The following is a 12097-nucleotide window of genomic DNA, read 5'->3' on the forward strand; positions in this document are numbered from 1 at the left end:
AAGAGGATGAATAACGTAACATTTGCGGAGTGGCAAAGGCGAAGCAAACTTGATGGGGAACTAGCTCAGATGGTAGAGCGCTCGCTTAGCATGCGAGAGGTACCGGGATCGATGCCCGGGTTCTCCAATGCCTTTTCCATAGGCGTAAAATAAAAGAAATTTGCGCAGAGCAATTTGCAGCAGCGTTCGTGTCATGTCGGGATGGCCGAGCGGTCTAAGGCGCCAGACTCAAGACAAAATGTTCTTCCACTCATCGCGTGGAGAATTCTGGTCCTCGAATGAGGGCGTGGGTTCGAATCCCACTTCCGACAACTTTTCCCTGCCACACAAAATTTTAGGCCTAAAATGCAAGTCCACCGAGCCGGATTTGAACCAGCGACCTAAGGATGCCTGAGTGGTATAAGTTCGTCTACAGTCCTCCGCTCTACCAACTGAGCTATCGGTGGATGTAGCATCGTACAGTTCTTGTGCAGGACTATGCAGGTCATGTCACGTTTGTAGTATGACGTGGTTTTTAAAATGATGCGATAGCTCGCACGTAGCAGAGGGTGGTTTCGATCCACCGACCTCTGGGTTATGGGCCCAGCACGCTTCCTCTGCGCCACTCTGCTGAAGGTAGGTAAGCTGAAATGTGTCTGATGTAAGGTGTAGTTTAGTATTGCGAACAGCACTCGAACTATGACCTTTTTACCATTTCCAGGGGGATTAGCTCACATGGTAGAGCGCTCGCTTTGCATGCGAGAGGTACCGGGATCGATGCCCGGATCCTCCAAGACGATGTTTTTAATTTATTTATTTTTATACTAATTTCAGTAGTTGCCAATGGTCATAAGAGGATTTATGATGCTCCTAAGATTACCTGGTATTAATAATAATAATAATAATACTAAACCGCGCTGCATATGTCTAGAGCATTTCTTGCTGTTTAATTTCGCATTGACAGTATACACAGTTTCAGCTTTTAACATGATCGACCGTGTGGCATTCGGGCATTGACGCCATCGCGAACATATTATTTAAATATGAACTCGTCCTCGGTAGTATAGTGGTAAGTATCCCCGCCTGTCACGCGGGAGACCGGGGTTCGATTCCCCGCCGGGGAGGTTCTTTTTATCTTGTCAATGTTTCGTTTCACGTCAGTAGCGTTCGCGGGACTGTCCGGGAATACAGATTTACGCCCGGTTAGCTCAGTCGGTAGAGCATCAGACTTTTAATCTGAGGGTCGCGGGTTCGAGTCCCTCATCGGGCGTAACAATTATTTGGTACGATGGTGAACTAACTTTCACCACAATGTCTTGTCGAAAGAGGATGAATAACGTAACATTTGCGGAGTGGCAAAGGCGAAGCAAACTTGATGGGGAACTAGCTCAGATGGTAGAGCGCTCGCTTAGCATGCGAGAGGTACCGGGATCGATGCCCGGGTTCTCCAATGCCTTTTCCATAGGCGTAAAATAAAAGAAATTTGCGCAGAGCAATTTGCAGCAGCGTTCGTGTCATGTCGGGATGGCCGAGCGGTCTAAGGCGCCAGACTCAAGACAAAATGTTCTTCCACTCATCGCGTGGAGAATTCTGGTCCTCGAATGAGGGCGTGGGTTCGAATCCCACTTCCGACAACTTTTCCCTGCCACACAAAATTTTAGGCCTAAAATGCAAGTCCACCGAGCCGGATTTGAACCAGCGACCTAAGGATGCCTGAGTGGTATAAGTTCGTCTACAGTCCTCCGCTCTACCAACTGAGCTATCGGTGGATGTAGCATCGTACAGTTCTTGTGCAGGACTATGCAGGTCATGTCACGTTTGTAGTATGACGTGGTTTTTAAAATGATGCGATAGCTCGCACGTAGCAGAGGGTGGTTTCGATCCACCGACCTCTGGGTTATGGGCCCAGCACGCTTCCTCTGCGCCACTCTGCTGAAGGTAGGTAAGCTGAAATGTGTCTGATGTAAGGTGTAGTTTAGTATTGCGAACAGCACTCGAACTATGACCTTTTTACCATTTCCAGGGGGATTAGCTCACATGGTAGAGCGCTCGCTTTGCATGCGAGAGGTACCGGGATCGATGCCCGGATCCTCCAAGACGATGTTTTTAATTTATTTATTTTTATACTAATTTCAGTAGTTGCCAATGGTCATAAGAGGATTTATGATGCTCCTAAGATTACCTGGTATTAATAATAATAATAATAATACTAAACCGCGCTGCATATGTCTAGAGCATTTCTTGCTGTTTAATTTCGCATTGACAGTATACACAGTTTCAGCTTTTAACATGATCGACCGTGTGGCATTCGGGCATTGACGCCATCGCGAACATATTATTTAAATATGAACTCGTCCTCGGTAGTATAGTGGTAAGTATCCCCGCCTGTCACGCGGGAGACCGGGGTTCGATTCCCCGCCGGGGAGGTTCTTTTTATCTTGTCAATGTTTCGTTTCACGTCAGTAGCGTTCGCGGGACTGTCCGGGAATACAGATTTACGCCCGGTTAGCTCAGTCGGTAGAGCATCAGACTTTTAATCTGAGGGTCGCGGGTTCGAGTCCCTCATCGGGCGTAACAATTATTTGGTACGATGGTGAACTAACTTTCACCACAATGTCTTGTCGAAAGAGGATGAATAACGTAACATTTGCGGAGTGGCAAAGGCGAAGCAAACTTGATGGGGAACTAGCTCAGATGGTAGAGCGCTGGCTTAGCATGCGAGAGGTACCGGGATCGATGCCCGGATCCTCCAAGACGATGTTTTTAATTTATTTATTTTTATACTAATTTCAGTAGTTGCCAATGGTCATAAGAGGATTTATGATGCTCCTAAGATTACCTGGTATTAATAATAATAATAATAAAACTAAACCGCGCTGCATATGTCTAGAGCATTTCTTGCTGTTTAATTTCGCATTGACAGTATACACAGTTTCAGCTTTTAACATGATCGACCGTGTGGCATTCGGGCATTGACGCCATCGCGAACATATTATTTAAATATGAACTCGTCCTCGGTAGTATAGTGGTAAGTATCCCCGCCTGTCACGCGGGAGACCGGGGTTCGATTCCCCGCCGGGGAGGTTCTTTTTATCTTGTCAATGTTTCGTTTCACGTCAGTAGCGTTCGCGGGACTGTCCGGGAATACAGATTTACGCCCGGTTAGCTCAGTCGGTAGAGCATCAGACTTTTAATCTGAGGGTCGCGGGTTCGAGTCCCTCATCGGGCGTAACAATTATTTGGTACGATGGTGAACTAACTTTCACCACAATGTCTTGTCGAAAGAGGATGAATAACGTAACATTTGCGGAGTGGCAAAGGCGAAGCAAACTTGATGGGGAACTAGCTCAGATGGTAGAGCGCTCGCTTAGCATGCGAGAGGTACCGGGATCGATGCCCGGGTTCTCCAATGCCTTTTCCATAGGCGTAAAATAAAAGAAATTTGCGCAGAGCAATTTGCAGCAGCGTTCGTGTCATGTCGGGATGGCCGAGCGGTCTAAGGCGCCAGACTCAAGACAAAATGTTCTTCCACTCATCGCGTGGAGAATTCTGGTCCTCGAATGAGGGCGTGGGTTCGAATCCCACTTCCGACAACTTTTCCCTGCCACACAAAATTTTAGGCCTAAAATGCAAGTCCACCGAGCCGGATTTGAACCAGCGACCTAAGGATGCCTGAGTGGTATAAGTTCGTCTACAGTCCTCCGCTCTACCAACTGAGCTATCGGTGGATGTAGCATCGTACAGTTCTTGTGCAGGACTATGCAGGTCATGTCACGTTTGTAGTATGACGTGGTTTTTAAAATGATGCGATAGCTCGCACGTAGCAGAGGGTGGTTTCGATCCACCGACCTCTGGGTTATGGGCCCAGCACGCTTCCTCTGCGCCACTCTGCTGAAGGTAGGTAAGCTGAAATGTGTCTGATGTAAGGTGTAGTTTAGTATTGCGAACAGCACTCGAACTATGACCTTTTTACCATTTCCAGGGGGATTAGCTCACATGGTAGAGCGCTCGCTTTGCATGCGAGAGGTACCGGGATCGATGCCCGGATCCTCCAAGACGATGTTTTTAATTTATTTATTTTTATACTAATTTCAGTAGTTGCCAATGGTCATAAGAGGATTTATGATGCTCCTAAGATTACCTGGTATTAATAATAATAATAATAATACTAAACCGCGCTGCATATGTCTAGAGCATTTCTTGCTGTTTAATTTCGCATTGACAGTATACACAGTTTCAGCTTTTAACATGATCGACCGTGTGGCATTCGGGCATTGACGCCATCGCGAACATATTATTTAAATATGAACTCGTCCTCGGTAGTATAGTGGTAAGTATCCCCGCCTGTCACGCGGGAGACCGGGGTTCGATTCCCCGCCGGGGAGGTTCTTTTTATCTTGTCAATGTTTCGTTTCACGTCAGTAGCGTTCGCGGGACTGTCCGGGAATACAGATTTACGCCCGGTTAGCTCAGTCGGTAGAGCATCAGACTTTTAATCTGAGGGTCGCGGGTTCGAGTCCCTCATCGGGCGTAACAATTATTTGGTACGATGGTGAACTAACTTTCACCACAATGTCTTGTCGAAAGAGGATGAATAACGTAACATTTGCGGAGTGGCAAAGGCGAAGCAAACTTGATGGGGAACTAGCTCAGATGGTAGAGCGCTCGCTTAGCATGCGAGAGGTACCGGGATCGATGCCCGGGTTCTCCAATGCCTTTTCCATAGGCGTAAAATAAAAGAAATTTGCGCAGAGCAATTTGCAGCAGCGTTCGTGTCATGTCGGGATGGCCGAGCGGTCTAAGGCGCCAGACTCAACACAAAATGTTCTTCCACTCATCGCGTGGAGAATTCTGGTCCTCGAATGAGGGCGTGGGTTCGAATCCCACTTCCGACAACTTTTCCCTGCCACACAAAATTTTAGGCCTAAAATGCAAGTCCACCGAGCCGGATTTGAACCAGCGACCTAAGGATGCCTGAGTGGTATAAGTTCGTCTACAGTCCTCCGCTCTACCAACTGAGCTATCGGTGGATGTAGCATCGTACAGTTCTTGTGCAGGACTATGCAGGTCATGTCACGTTTGTAGTATGACGTGGTTTTTAAAATGATGCGATAGCTCGCACGTAGCAGAGGGTGGTTTCGATCCACCGACCTCTGGGTTATGGGCCCAGCACGCTTCCTCTGCGCCACTCTGCTGAAGGTAGGTAAGCTGAAATGTGTCTGATGTAAGGTGTAGTTTAGTATTGCGAACAGCACTCGAACTATGACCTTTTTACCATTTCCAGGGGGATTAGCTCACATGGTAGAGCGCTCGCTTTGCATGCGAGAGGTACCGGGATCGATGCCCGGATCCTCCAAGACGATGTTTTTAATTTATTTATTTTTATACTAATTTCAGTAGTTGCCAATGGTCATAAGAGGATTTATGATGCTCCTAAGATTACCTGGTATTAATAATAATAATAATAATACTAAACCGCGCTGCATATGTCTAGAGCATTTCTTGCTGTTTAATTTCGCATTGACAGTATACACAGTTTCAGCTTTTAACATGATCGACCGTGTGGCATTCGGGCATTGACGCCATCGCGAACATATTATTTAAATATGAACTCGTCCTCGGTAGTATAGTGGTAAGTATCCCCGCCTGTCACGCGGGAGACCGGGGTTCGATTCCCCGCCGGGGAGGTTCTTTTTATCTTGTCAATGTTTCGTTTCACGTCAGTAGCGTTCGCGGGACTGTCCGGGAATACAGATTTACGCCCGGTTAGCTCAGTCGGTAGAGCATCAGACTTTTAATCTGAGGGTCGCGGGTTCGAGTCCCTCATCGGGCGTAACAATTATTTGGTACGATGGTGAACTAACTTTCACCACAATGTCTTGTCGAAAGAGGATGAATAACGTAACATTTGCGGAGTGGCAAAGGCGAAGCAAACTTGATGGGGAACTAGCTCAGATGGTAGAGCGCTCGCTTAGCATGCGAGAGGTACCGGGATCGACGCCCGGGTTCTCCAATGCCTTTTCCATAGGCGTAAAATAAAAGAAATTTGCGCAGAGCAATTTGCAGCAGCGTTCGTGTCATGTCGGGATGGCCGAGCGGTCTAAGGCGACAGACTCAAGACAAAATGTTCTTCCACTCATCGCGTGGAGAATTCTGGTCCTCGAATGAGGGCGTGGGTTCGAATCCCACTTCCGACAACTTTTCCCTGCCACACAAAATTTTAGGCCTAAAATGCAAGTCCACCGAGCCGGATTTGAACCAGCGACCTAAGGATGCCTGAGTGGTATAAGTTCGTCTACAGTCCTCCGCTCTACCAACTGAGCTATCGGTGGATGTAGCATCGTACAGTTCTTGTGCAGGACTATGCAGGTCATGTCACGTTTGTAGTATGACGTGGTTTTTAAAATGATGCGATAGCTCGCACGTAGCAGAGGGTGGTTTCGATCCACCGACCTCTGGGTTATGGGCCCAGCACGCTTCCTCTGCGCCACTCTGCTGAAGGTAGGTAAGCTGAAATGTGTCTGATGTAAGGTGTAGTTTAGTATTGCGAACAGCACTCGAACTATGACCTTTTTACCATTTCCAGGGGGATTAGCTCACATGGTAGAGCGCTCGCTTTGCATGCGAGAGGTACCGGGATCGATGCCCGGATCCTCCAAGACGATGTTTTTAATTTATTTATTTTTATACTAATTTCAGTAGTTGCCAATGGTCATAAGAGGATTTATGATGCTCCTAAGATTACCTGGTATTAATAATAATAATAATAATACTAAACCGCGCTGCATATGTCTAGAGCATTTCTTGCTGTTTAATTTCGCATTGACAGTATACACAGTTTCAGCTTTTAACATGATCGACCGTGTGGCATTCGGGCATTGACGCCATCGCGAACATATTATTTAAATATGAACTCGTCCTCGGTAGTATAGTGGTAAGTATCCCCGCCTGTCACGCGGGAGACCGGGGTTCGATTCCCCGCCGGGGAGGTTCTTTTTATCTTGTCAATGTTTCGTTTCACGTCAGTAGCGTTCGCGGGACTGTCCGGGAATACAGATTTACGCCCGGTTAGCTCAGTCGGTAGAGCATCAGACTTTTAATCTGAGGGTCGCGGGTTCGAGTCCCTCATCGGGCGTAACAATTATTTGGTACGATGGTGAACTAACTTTCACCACAATGTCTTGTCGAAAGAGGATGAATAACGTAACATTTGCGGAGTGGCAAAGGCGAAGCAAACTTGATGGGGAACTAGCTCAGATGGTAGAGCGCTCGCTTAGCATGCGAGAGGTACCGGGATCGATGCCCGGGTTCTCCAATGCCTTTTCCATAGGCGTAAAATAAAAGAAATTTGCGCAGAGCAATTTGCAGCAGCGTTCGTGTCATGTCGGGATGGCCGAGCGGTCTAAGGCGCCAGACTCAAGACAAAATGTTCTTCCACTCATCGCGTGGAGAATTCTGGTCCTCGAATGAGGGCGTGGGTTCGAATCCCACTTCCGACAACTTTTCCCTGCCACACAAAATTTTAGGCCTAAAATGCAAGTCCACCGAGCCGGATTTGAACCAGCGACCTAAGGATGCCTGAGTGGTATAAGTTCGTCTACAGTCCTCCGCTCTACCAACTGAGCTATCGGTGGATGTAGCATCGTACAGTTCTTGTGCAGGACTATGCAGGTCATGTCACGTTTGTAGTATGACGTGGTTTTTAAAATGATGCGATAGCTCGCACGTAGCAGAGGGTGGTTTCGATCCACCGACCTCTGGGTTATGGGCCCAGCACGCTTCCTCTGCGCCACTCTGCTGAAGGTAGGTAAGCTGAAATGTGTCTGATGTAAGGTGTAGTTTAGTATTGCGAACAGCACTCGAACTATGACCTTTTTACCATTTCCAGGGGGATTAGCTCACATGGTAGAGCGCTCGCTTTGCATGCGAGAGGTACCGGGATCGATGCCCGGATCCTCCAAGACGATGTTTTTAATTTATTTATTTTTATACTAATTTCAGTAGTTGCCAATGGTCATAAGAGGATTTATGATGCTCCTAAGATTACCTGGTATTAATAATAATAATAATAATACTAAACCGCGCTGCATATGTCTAGAGCATTTCTTGCTGTTTAATTTCGCATTGACAGTATACACAGTTTCAGCTTTTAACATGATCGACCGTGTGGCATTCGGGCATTGACGCCATCGCGAACATATTATTTAAATATGAACTCGTCCTCGGTAGTATAGTGGTAAGTATCCCCGCCTGTCACGCGGGAGACCGGGGTTCGATTCCCCGCCGGGGAGGTTCTTTTTATCTTGTCAATGTTTCGTTTCACGTCAGTAGCGTTCGCGGGACTGTCCGGGAATACAGATTTACGCCCGGTTAGCTCAGTCGGTAGAGCATCAGACTTTTAATCTGAGGGTCGCGGGTTCGAGTCCCTCATCGGGCGTAACAATTATTTGGTACGATGGTGAACTAACTTTCACCACAATGTCTTGTCGAAAGAGGATGAATAACGTAACATTTGCGGAGTGGCAAAGGCGAAGCAAACTTGATGGGGAACTAGCTCAGATGGTAGAGCGCTCGCTTAGCATGCGAGAGGTACCGGGATCGACGCCCGGGTTCTCCAATGCCTTTTCCATAGGCGTAAAATAAAAGAAATTTGCGCAGAGCAATTTGCAGCAGCGTTCGTGTCATGTCGGGATGGCCGAGCGGTCTAAGGCGACAGACTCAAGACAAAATGTTCTTCCACTCATCGCGTGGAGAATTCTGGTCCTCGAATGAGGGCGTGGGTTCGAATCCCACTTCCGACAACTTTTCCCTGCCACACAAAATTTTAGGCCTAAAATGCAAGTCCACCGAGCCGGATTTGAACCAGCGACCTAAGGATGCCTGAGTGGTATAAGTTCGTCTACAGTCCTCCGCTCTACCAACTGAGCTATCGGTGGATGTAGCATCGTACAGTTCTTGTGCAGGACTATGCAGGTCATGTCACGTTTGTAGTATGACGTGGTTTTTAAAATGATGCGATAGCTCGCACGTAGCAGAGGGTGGTTTCGATCCACCGACCTCTGGGTTATGGGCCCAGCACGCTTCCTCTGCGCCACTCTGCTGAAGGTAGGTAAGCTGAAATGTGTCTGATGTAAGGTGTAGTTTAGTATTGCGAACAGCACTCGAACTATGACCTTTTTACCATTTCCAGGGGGATTAGCTCACATGGTAGAGCGCTCGCTTTGCATGCGAGAGGTACCGGGATCGATGCCCGGATCCTCCAAGACGATGTTTTTAATTTATTTATTTTTATACTAATTTCAGTAGTTGCCAATGGTCATAAGAGGATTTATGATGCTCCTAAGATTACCTGGTATTAATAATAATAATAATAATACTAAACCGCGCTGCATATGTCTAGAGCATTTCTTGCTGTTTAATTTCGCATTGACAGTATACACAGTTTCAGCTTTTAACATGATCGACCGTGTGGCATTCGGGCATTGACGCCATCGCGAACATATTATTTAAATATGAACTCGTCCTCGGTAGTATAGTGGTAAGTATCCCCGCCTGTCACGCGGGAGACCGGGGTTCGATTCCCCGCCGGGGAGGTTCTTTTTATCTTGTCAATGTTTCGTTTCACGTCAGTAGCGTTCGCGGGACTGTCCGGGAATACAGATTTACGCCCGGTTAGCTCAGTCGGTAGAGCATCAGACTTTTAATCTGAGGGTCGCGGGTTCGAGTCCCTCATCGGGCGTAACAATTATTTGGTACGATGGTGAACTAACTTTCACCACAATGTCTTGTCGAAAGAGGATGAATAACGTAACATTTGCGGAGTGGCAAAGGCGAAGCAAACTTGATGGGGAACTAGCTCAGATGGTAGAGCGCTCGCTTAGCATGCGAGAGGTACCGGGATCGATGCCCGGGTTCTCCAATGCCTTTTCCATAGGCGTAAAATAAAAGAAATTTGCGCAGAGCAATTTGCAGCAGCGTTCGTGTCATGTCGGGATGGCCGAGCGGTCTAAGGCGCCAGACTCAAGACAAAATGTTCTTCCACTCATCGCGTGGAGAATTCTGGTCCTCGAATGAGGGCGTGGGTTCGAATCCCACTTCCGACAACTTTTCCCTGCCACACAAAATTTTAGGCCTAAAATGCAAGTCCACCGAGCCGGATTTGAACCAGCGACCTAAGGATGCCTGAGTGGTATAAGTTCGTCTACAGTCCTCCGCTCTACCAACTGAGCTATCGGTGGATGTAGCATCGTACAGTTCTTGTGCAGGACTATGCAGGTCATGTCACGTTTGTAGTATGACGTGGTTTTTAAAATGATGCGATAGCTCGCACGTAGCAGAGGGTGGTTTCGATCCACCGACCTCTGGGTTATGGGCCCAGCACGCTTCCTCTGCGCCACTCTGCTGAAGGTAGGTAAGCTGAAATGTGTCTGATGTAAGGTGTAGTTTAGTATTGCGAACAGCACTCGAACTATGACCTTTTTACCATTTCCAGGGGGATTAGCTCACATGGTAGAGCGCTCGCTTTGCATGCGAGAGGTACCGGGATCGATGCCCGGATCCTCCAAGACGATGTTTTTAATTTATTTATTTTTATACTAATTTCAGTAGTTGCCAATGGTCATAAGAGGATTTATGATGCTCCTAAGATTACCTGGTATTAATAATAATAATAATAATACTAAACCGCGCTGCATATGTCTAGAGCATTTCTTGCTGTTTAATTTCGCATTGACAGTATACACAGTTTCAGCTTTTAACATGATCGACCGTGTGGCATTCGGGCATTGACGCCATCGCGAACATATTATTTAATTATGAACTCGTCCTCGGTAGTAAAGTGGTAAGTATCCCCGCCTGTCACGCGGGAGACCGGGGTTCGATTCCCCGCCGGGGAGGTTCTTTTTATCTTGTCAATGTTTCGTTTCACGTCAGTAGCGTTCGCGGGACTGTCCGGGAATACAGATTTACGCCCGGTTAGCTCAGTCGGTAGAGCATCAGACTTTTAATCTGAGGGTCGCGGGTTCGAGTCCCTCATCGGGCGTAACAATTATTTGGTACGATGGTGAACTAACTTTCACCACAATGTCTTGTCGAAAGAGGATGAATAACGTAACATTTGCGGAGTGGCAAAGGCGAAGCAAACTTGATGGGGAACTAGCTCAGATGGTAGAGCGCTCGCTTAGCATGCGAGAGGTACCGGGATCGATGCCCGGGTTCTCCAATGCCTTTTCCATAGGCGTAAAATAAAAGAAATTTGCGCAGAGCAATTTGCAGCAGCGTTCGTGTCATGTCGGGATGGCCGAGCGGTCTAAGGCGCCAGACTCAAGACAAAATGTTCTTCCACTCATCGCGTGGAGAATTCTGGTCCTCGAATGAGGGCGTGGGTTCGAATCCCACTTCCGACAACTTTTCCCTGCCACACAAAATTTTAGGCCTAAAATGCAAGTCCACCGAGCCGGATTTGAACCAGCGACCTAAGGATGCCTGAGTGGTATAAGTTCGTCTACAGTCCTCCGCTCTACCAACTGAGCTATCGGTGGATGTAGCATCGTACAGTTCTTGTGCAGGACTATGCAGGTCATGTCACGTTTGTAGTATGACGTGGTTTTTAAAATGATGCGATAGCTCGCACGTAGCAGAGGGTGGTTTCGATCCACCGACCTCTGGGTTATGGGCCCAGCACGCTTCCTCTGCGCCACTCTGCTGAAGGTAGGTAAGCTGAAATGTGTCTGATGTAAGGTGTAGTTTAGTATTGCGAACAGCACTCGAACTATGACCTTTTTACCATTTCCAGGGGGATTAGCTCACATGGTAGAGCGCTCGCTATGCATGCGAGAGGTACCGGGATCGATGCCCGGATCCTCCAAGACGATGTTTTTAATTTATTTATTTTTATACTAATTTCAGTAGTTGCCAATGGTCATAAGAGGATTTATGATGCTCCTAAGATTACCTGGTATTAATAATAATAATAATAATACTAAACCGCGCTGCATATGTCTAGAGCATTTCTTGCTGTTTAATTTCGCATTGACAGTATACACAGTTTCAGCTTTTAACATGATCGACCGTGTGGCATTCGGGCATTGACGCCATCGCGAACATATTATTTAAATAT

General features: G+C 47.2%; 53 non-coding genes across 53 annotated transcripts; 44 read left to right on the top strand and 9 right to left on the bottom strand.

Annotated features, from left to right (window-relative positions):
• Window positions 1-54: 54 nt before the first annotated feature.
• Trnaa-agc (transfer RNA alanine (anticodon AGC)) lies at window positions 55-127 on the top strand. Its single transcript has one exon. It is a non-coding gene; the product is annotated as a tRNA-Ala (tRNA).
• A 68-nt stretch (window positions 128-195) lies between these two features.
• Window positions 196-311, top strand: Trnal-caa (transfer RNA leucine (anticodon CAA)). Its single transcript has 2 exons — window positions 196-233; window positions 266-311. It is a non-coding gene; the product is annotated as a tRNA-Leu (tRNA).
• A 41-nt stretch (window positions 312-352) lies between these two features.
• Trnay-gua (transfer RNA tyrosine (anticodon GUA)) lies at window positions 353-446 on the bottom strand. The gene is made up of 2 exons: window positions 410-446; window positions 353-388 (listed from the first exon to the last, which is right to left on the bottom strand). It is a non-coding gene; the product is annotated as a tRNA-Tyr (tRNA).
• Window positions 447-699: 253 nt separating this feature from the next.
• Window positions 700-772, top strand: Trnaa-ugc (transfer RNA alanine (anticodon UGC)). The gene has a single exon. It is a non-coding gene; the product is annotated as a tRNA-Ala (tRNA).
• A 259-nt stretch (window positions 773-1031) lies between these two features.
• Trnad-guc (transfer RNA aspartic acid (anticodon GUC)) lies at window positions 1032-1103 on the top strand. Its single transcript has one exon. It is a non-coding gene; the product is annotated as a tRNA-Asp (tRNA).
• A 73-nt stretch (window positions 1104-1176) lies between these two features.
• Trnak-uuu (transfer RNA lysine (anticodon UUU)) lies at window positions 1177-1249 on the top strand. The gene has a single exon. It is a non-coding gene; the product is annotated as a tRNA-Lys (tRNA).
• Window positions 1250-1356: 107 nt separating this feature from the next.
• On the top strand, window positions 1357-1429 carry Trnaa-agc (transfer RNA alanine (anticodon AGC)). Its single transcript has one exon. It is a non-coding gene; the product is annotated as a tRNA-Ala (tRNA).
• Window positions 1430-1497: 68 nt separating this feature from the next.
• On the top strand, window positions 1498-1613 carry Trnal-caa (transfer RNA leucine (anticodon CAA)). The gene is made up of 2 exons: window positions 1498-1535; window positions 1568-1613. It is a non-coding gene; the product is annotated as a tRNA-Leu (tRNA).
• A 41-nt stretch (window positions 1614-1654) lies between these two features.
• Window positions 1655-1748, bottom strand: Trnay-gua (transfer RNA tyrosine (anticodon GUA)). Its single transcript has 2 exons — window positions 1712-1748; window positions 1655-1690 (listed from the first exon to the last, which is right to left on the bottom strand). It is a non-coding gene; the product is annotated as a tRNA-Tyr (tRNA).
• A 253-nt stretch (window positions 1749-2001) lies between these two features.
• Window positions 2002-2074, top strand: Trnaa-ugc (transfer RNA alanine (anticodon UGC)). Its single transcript has one exon. It is a non-coding gene; the product is annotated as a tRNA-Ala (tRNA).
• Window positions 2075-2333: 259 nt separating this feature from the next.
• On the top strand, window positions 2334-2405 carry Trnad-guc (transfer RNA aspartic acid (anticodon GUC)). The gene has a single exon. It is a non-coding gene; the product is annotated as a tRNA-Asp (tRNA).
• A 73-nt stretch (window positions 2406-2478) lies between these two features.
• Trnak-uuu (transfer RNA lysine (anticodon UUU)) lies at window positions 2479-2551 on the top strand. The gene has a single exon. It is a non-coding gene; the product is annotated as a tRNA-Lys (tRNA).
• A 439-nt stretch (window positions 2552-2990) lies between these two features.
• Window positions 2991-3062, top strand: Trnad-guc (transfer RNA aspartic acid (anticodon GUC)). Its single transcript has one exon. It is a non-coding gene; the product is annotated as a tRNA-Asp (tRNA).
• A 73-nt stretch (window positions 3063-3135) lies between these two features.
• On the top strand, window positions 3136-3208 carry Trnak-uuu (transfer RNA lysine (anticodon UUU)). The gene has a single exon. It is a non-coding gene; the product is annotated as a tRNA-Lys (tRNA).
• A 107-nt stretch (window positions 3209-3315) lies between these two features.
• On the top strand, window positions 3316-3388 carry Trnaa-agc (transfer RNA alanine (anticodon AGC)). Its single transcript has one exon. It is a non-coding gene; the product is annotated as a tRNA-Ala (tRNA).
• A 68-nt stretch (window positions 3389-3456) lies between these two features.
• Trnal-caa (transfer RNA leucine (anticodon CAA)) lies at window positions 3457-3572 on the top strand. The gene is made up of 2 exons: window positions 3457-3494; window positions 3527-3572. It is a non-coding gene; the product is annotated as a tRNA-Leu (tRNA).
• Window positions 3573-3613: 41 nt separating this feature from the next.
• Window positions 3614-3707, bottom strand: Trnay-gua (transfer RNA tyrosine (anticodon GUA)). The gene is made up of 2 exons: window positions 3671-3707; window positions 3614-3649 (listed from the first exon to the last, which is right to left on the bottom strand). It is a non-coding gene; the product is annotated as a tRNA-Tyr (tRNA).
• A 253-nt stretch (window positions 3708-3960) lies between these two features.
• Trnaa-ugc (transfer RNA alanine (anticodon UGC)) lies at window positions 3961-4033 on the top strand. The gene has a single exon. It is a non-coding gene; the product is annotated as a tRNA-Ala (tRNA).
• Window positions 4034-4292: 259 nt separating this feature from the next.
• Trnad-guc (transfer RNA aspartic acid (anticodon GUC)) lies at window positions 4293-4364 on the top strand. Its single transcript has one exon. It is a non-coding gene; the product is annotated as a tRNA-Asp (tRNA).
• A 73-nt stretch (window positions 4365-4437) lies between these two features.
• Window positions 4438-4510, top strand: Trnak-uuu (transfer RNA lysine (anticodon UUU)). Its single transcript has one exon. It is a non-coding gene; the product is annotated as a tRNA-Lys (tRNA).
• Window positions 4511-4617: 107 nt separating this feature from the next.
• Trnaa-agc (transfer RNA alanine (anticodon AGC)) lies at window positions 4618-4690 on the top strand. Its single transcript has one exon. It is a non-coding gene; the product is annotated as a tRNA-Ala (tRNA).
• Window positions 4691-4758: 68 nt separating this feature from the next.
• Window positions 4759-4874, top strand: Trnal-caa (transfer RNA leucine (anticodon CAA)). Its single transcript has 2 exons — window positions 4759-4796; window positions 4829-4874. It is a non-coding gene; the product is annotated as a tRNA-Leu (tRNA).
• A 41-nt stretch (window positions 4875-4915) lies between these two features.
• Window positions 4916-5009, bottom strand: Trnay-gua (transfer RNA tyrosine (anticodon GUA)). Its single transcript has 2 exons — window positions 4973-5009; window positions 4916-4951 (listed from the first exon to the last, which is right to left on the bottom strand). It is a non-coding gene; the product is annotated as a tRNA-Tyr (tRNA).
• Window positions 5010-5262: 253 nt separating this feature from the next.
• On the top strand, window positions 5263-5335 carry Trnaa-ugc (transfer RNA alanine (anticodon UGC)). The gene has a single exon. It is a non-coding gene; the product is annotated as a tRNA-Ala (tRNA).
• Window positions 5336-5594: 259 nt separating this feature from the next.
• Window positions 5595-5666, top strand: Trnad-guc (transfer RNA aspartic acid (anticodon GUC)). The gene has a single exon. It is a non-coding gene; the product is annotated as a tRNA-Asp (tRNA).
• Window positions 5667-5739: 73 nt separating this feature from the next.
• On the top strand, window positions 5740-5812 carry Trnak-uuu (transfer RNA lysine (anticodon UUU)). Its single transcript has one exon. It is a non-coding gene; the product is annotated as a tRNA-Lys (tRNA).
• A 107-nt stretch (window positions 5813-5919) lies between these two features.
• Window positions 5920-5992, top strand: Trnaa-agc (transfer RNA alanine (anticodon AGC)). The gene has a single exon. It is a non-coding gene; the product is annotated as a tRNA-Ala (tRNA).
• A 68-nt stretch (window positions 5993-6060) lies between these two features.
• On the top strand, window positions 6061-6176 carry Trnal-caa (transfer RNA leucine (anticodon CAA)). The gene is made up of 2 exons: window positions 6061-6098; window positions 6131-6176. It is a non-coding gene; the product is annotated as a tRNA-Leu (tRNA).
• A 41-nt stretch (window positions 6177-6217) lies between these two features.
• On the bottom strand, window positions 6218-6311 carry Trnay-gua (transfer RNA tyrosine (anticodon GUA)). The gene is made up of 2 exons: window positions 6275-6311; window positions 6218-6253 (listed from the first exon to the last, which is right to left on the bottom strand). It is a non-coding gene; the product is annotated as a tRNA-Tyr (tRNA).
• A 253-nt stretch (window positions 6312-6564) lies between these two features.
• On the top strand, window positions 6565-6637 carry Trnaa-ugc (transfer RNA alanine (anticodon UGC)). The gene has a single exon. It is a non-coding gene; the product is annotated as a tRNA-Ala (tRNA).
• Window positions 6638-6896: 259 nt separating this feature from the next.
• On the top strand, window positions 6897-6968 carry Trnad-guc (transfer RNA aspartic acid (anticodon GUC)). The gene has a single exon. It is a non-coding gene; the product is annotated as a tRNA-Asp (tRNA).
• Window positions 6969-7041: 73 nt separating this feature from the next.
• Window positions 7042-7114, top strand: Trnak-uuu (transfer RNA lysine (anticodon UUU)). Its single transcript has one exon. It is a non-coding gene; the product is annotated as a tRNA-Lys (tRNA).
• A 107-nt stretch (window positions 7115-7221) lies between these two features.
• Window positions 7222-7294, top strand: Trnaa-agc (transfer RNA alanine (anticodon AGC)). The gene has a single exon. It is a non-coding gene; the product is annotated as a tRNA-Ala (tRNA).
• Window positions 7295-7362: 68 nt separating this feature from the next.
• Window positions 7363-7478, top strand: Trnal-caa (transfer RNA leucine (anticodon CAA)). The gene is made up of 2 exons: window positions 7363-7400; window positions 7433-7478. It is a non-coding gene; the product is annotated as a tRNA-Leu (tRNA).
• A 41-nt stretch (window positions 7479-7519) lies between these two features.
• Trnay-gua (transfer RNA tyrosine (anticodon GUA)) lies at window positions 7520-7613 on the bottom strand. Its single transcript has 2 exons — window positions 7577-7613; window positions 7520-7555 (listed from the first exon to the last, which is right to left on the bottom strand). It is a non-coding gene; the product is annotated as a tRNA-Tyr (tRNA).
• Window positions 7614-7866: 253 nt separating this feature from the next.
• Trnaa-ugc (transfer RNA alanine (anticodon UGC)) lies at window positions 7867-7939 on the top strand. The gene has a single exon. It is a non-coding gene; the product is annotated as a tRNA-Ala (tRNA).
• A 259-nt stretch (window positions 7940-8198) lies between these two features.
• Window positions 8199-8270, top strand: Trnad-guc (transfer RNA aspartic acid (anticodon GUC)). Its single transcript has one exon. It is a non-coding gene; the product is annotated as a tRNA-Asp (tRNA).
• A 73-nt stretch (window positions 8271-8343) lies between these two features.
• On the top strand, window positions 8344-8416 carry Trnak-uuu (transfer RNA lysine (anticodon UUU)). Its single transcript has one exon. It is a non-coding gene; the product is annotated as a tRNA-Lys (tRNA).
• A 107-nt stretch (window positions 8417-8523) lies between these two features.
• Trnaa-agc (transfer RNA alanine (anticodon AGC)) lies at window positions 8524-8596 on the top strand. Its single transcript has one exon. It is a non-coding gene; the product is annotated as a tRNA-Ala (tRNA).
• A 68-nt stretch (window positions 8597-8664) lies between these two features.
• Window positions 8665-8780, top strand: Trnal-caa (transfer RNA leucine (anticodon CAA)). The gene is made up of 2 exons: window positions 8665-8702; window positions 8735-8780. It is a non-coding gene; the product is annotated as a tRNA-Leu (tRNA).
• Window positions 8781-8821: 41 nt separating this feature from the next.
• On the bottom strand, window positions 8822-8915 carry Trnay-gua (transfer RNA tyrosine (anticodon GUA)). The gene is made up of 2 exons: window positions 8879-8915; window positions 8822-8857 (listed from the first exon to the last, which is right to left on the bottom strand). It is a non-coding gene; the product is annotated as a tRNA-Tyr (tRNA).
• Window positions 8916-9168: 253 nt separating this feature from the next.
• On the top strand, window positions 9169-9241 carry Trnaa-ugc (transfer RNA alanine (anticodon UGC)). Its single transcript has one exon. It is a non-coding gene; the product is annotated as a tRNA-Ala (tRNA).
• Window positions 9242-9500: 259 nt separating this feature from the next.
• On the top strand, window positions 9501-9572 carry Trnad-guc (transfer RNA aspartic acid (anticodon GUC)). The gene has a single exon. It is a non-coding gene; the product is annotated as a tRNA-Asp (tRNA).
• A 73-nt stretch (window positions 9573-9645) lies between these two features.
• Trnak-uuu (transfer RNA lysine (anticodon UUU)) lies at window positions 9646-9718 on the top strand. Its single transcript has one exon. It is a non-coding gene; the product is annotated as a tRNA-Lys (tRNA).
• A 107-nt stretch (window positions 9719-9825) lies between these two features.
• On the top strand, window positions 9826-9898 carry Trnaa-agc (transfer RNA alanine (anticodon AGC)). Its single transcript has one exon. It is a non-coding gene; the product is annotated as a tRNA-Ala (tRNA).
• A 68-nt stretch (window positions 9899-9966) lies between these two features.
• Window positions 9967-10082, top strand: Trnal-caa (transfer RNA leucine (anticodon CAA)). The gene is made up of 2 exons: window positions 9967-10004; window positions 10037-10082. It is a non-coding gene; the product is annotated as a tRNA-Leu (tRNA).
• A 41-nt stretch (window positions 10083-10123) lies between these two features.
• Window positions 10124-10217, bottom strand: Trnay-gua (transfer RNA tyrosine (anticodon GUA)). The gene is made up of 2 exons: window positions 10181-10217; window positions 10124-10159 (listed from the first exon to the last, which is right to left on the bottom strand). It is a non-coding gene; the product is annotated as a tRNA-Tyr (tRNA).
• A 253-nt stretch (window positions 10218-10470) lies between these two features.
• On the top strand, window positions 10471-10543 carry Trnaa-ugc (transfer RNA alanine (anticodon UGC)). Its single transcript has one exon. It is a non-coding gene; the product is annotated as a tRNA-Ala (tRNA).
• A 259-nt stretch (window positions 10544-10802) lies between these two features.
• Trnad-guc (transfer RNA aspartic acid (anticodon GUC)) lies at window positions 10803-10874 on the top strand. Its single transcript has one exon. It is a non-coding gene; the product is annotated as a tRNA-Asp (tRNA).
• A 73-nt stretch (window positions 10875-10947) lies between these two features.
• On the top strand, window positions 10948-11020 carry Trnak-uuu (transfer RNA lysine (anticodon UUU)). Its single transcript has one exon. It is a non-coding gene; the product is annotated as a tRNA-Lys (tRNA).
• A 107-nt stretch (window positions 11021-11127) lies between these two features.
• Window positions 11128-11200, top strand: Trnaa-agc (transfer RNA alanine (anticodon AGC)). Its single transcript has one exon. It is a non-coding gene; the product is annotated as a tRNA-Ala (tRNA).
• A 68-nt stretch (window positions 11201-11268) lies between these two features.
• Trnal-caa (transfer RNA leucine (anticodon CAA)) lies at window positions 11269-11384 on the top strand. Its single transcript has 2 exons — window positions 11269-11306; window positions 11339-11384. It is a non-coding gene; the product is annotated as a tRNA-Leu (tRNA).
• A 41-nt stretch (window positions 11385-11425) lies between these two features.
• Trnay-gua (transfer RNA tyrosine (anticodon GUA)) lies at window positions 11426-11519 on the bottom strand. The gene is made up of 2 exons: window positions 11483-11519; window positions 11426-11461 (listed from the first exon to the last, which is right to left on the bottom strand). It is a non-coding gene; the product is annotated as a tRNA-Tyr (tRNA).
• Window positions 11520-12097: the final 578 nt, after the last annotated feature.

Source organism: Hydractinia symbiolongicarpus, chromosome 3, assembly GCF_029227915.1.
Source record: "Hydractinia symbiolongicarpus strain clone_291-10 chromosome 3, HSymV2.1, whole genome shotgun sequence".
Classification (NCBI taxonomy): domain Eukaryota; kingdom Metazoa; phylum Cnidaria; class Hydrozoa; order Anthoathecata; family Hydractiniidae; genus Hydractinia; species Hydractinia symbiolongicarpus.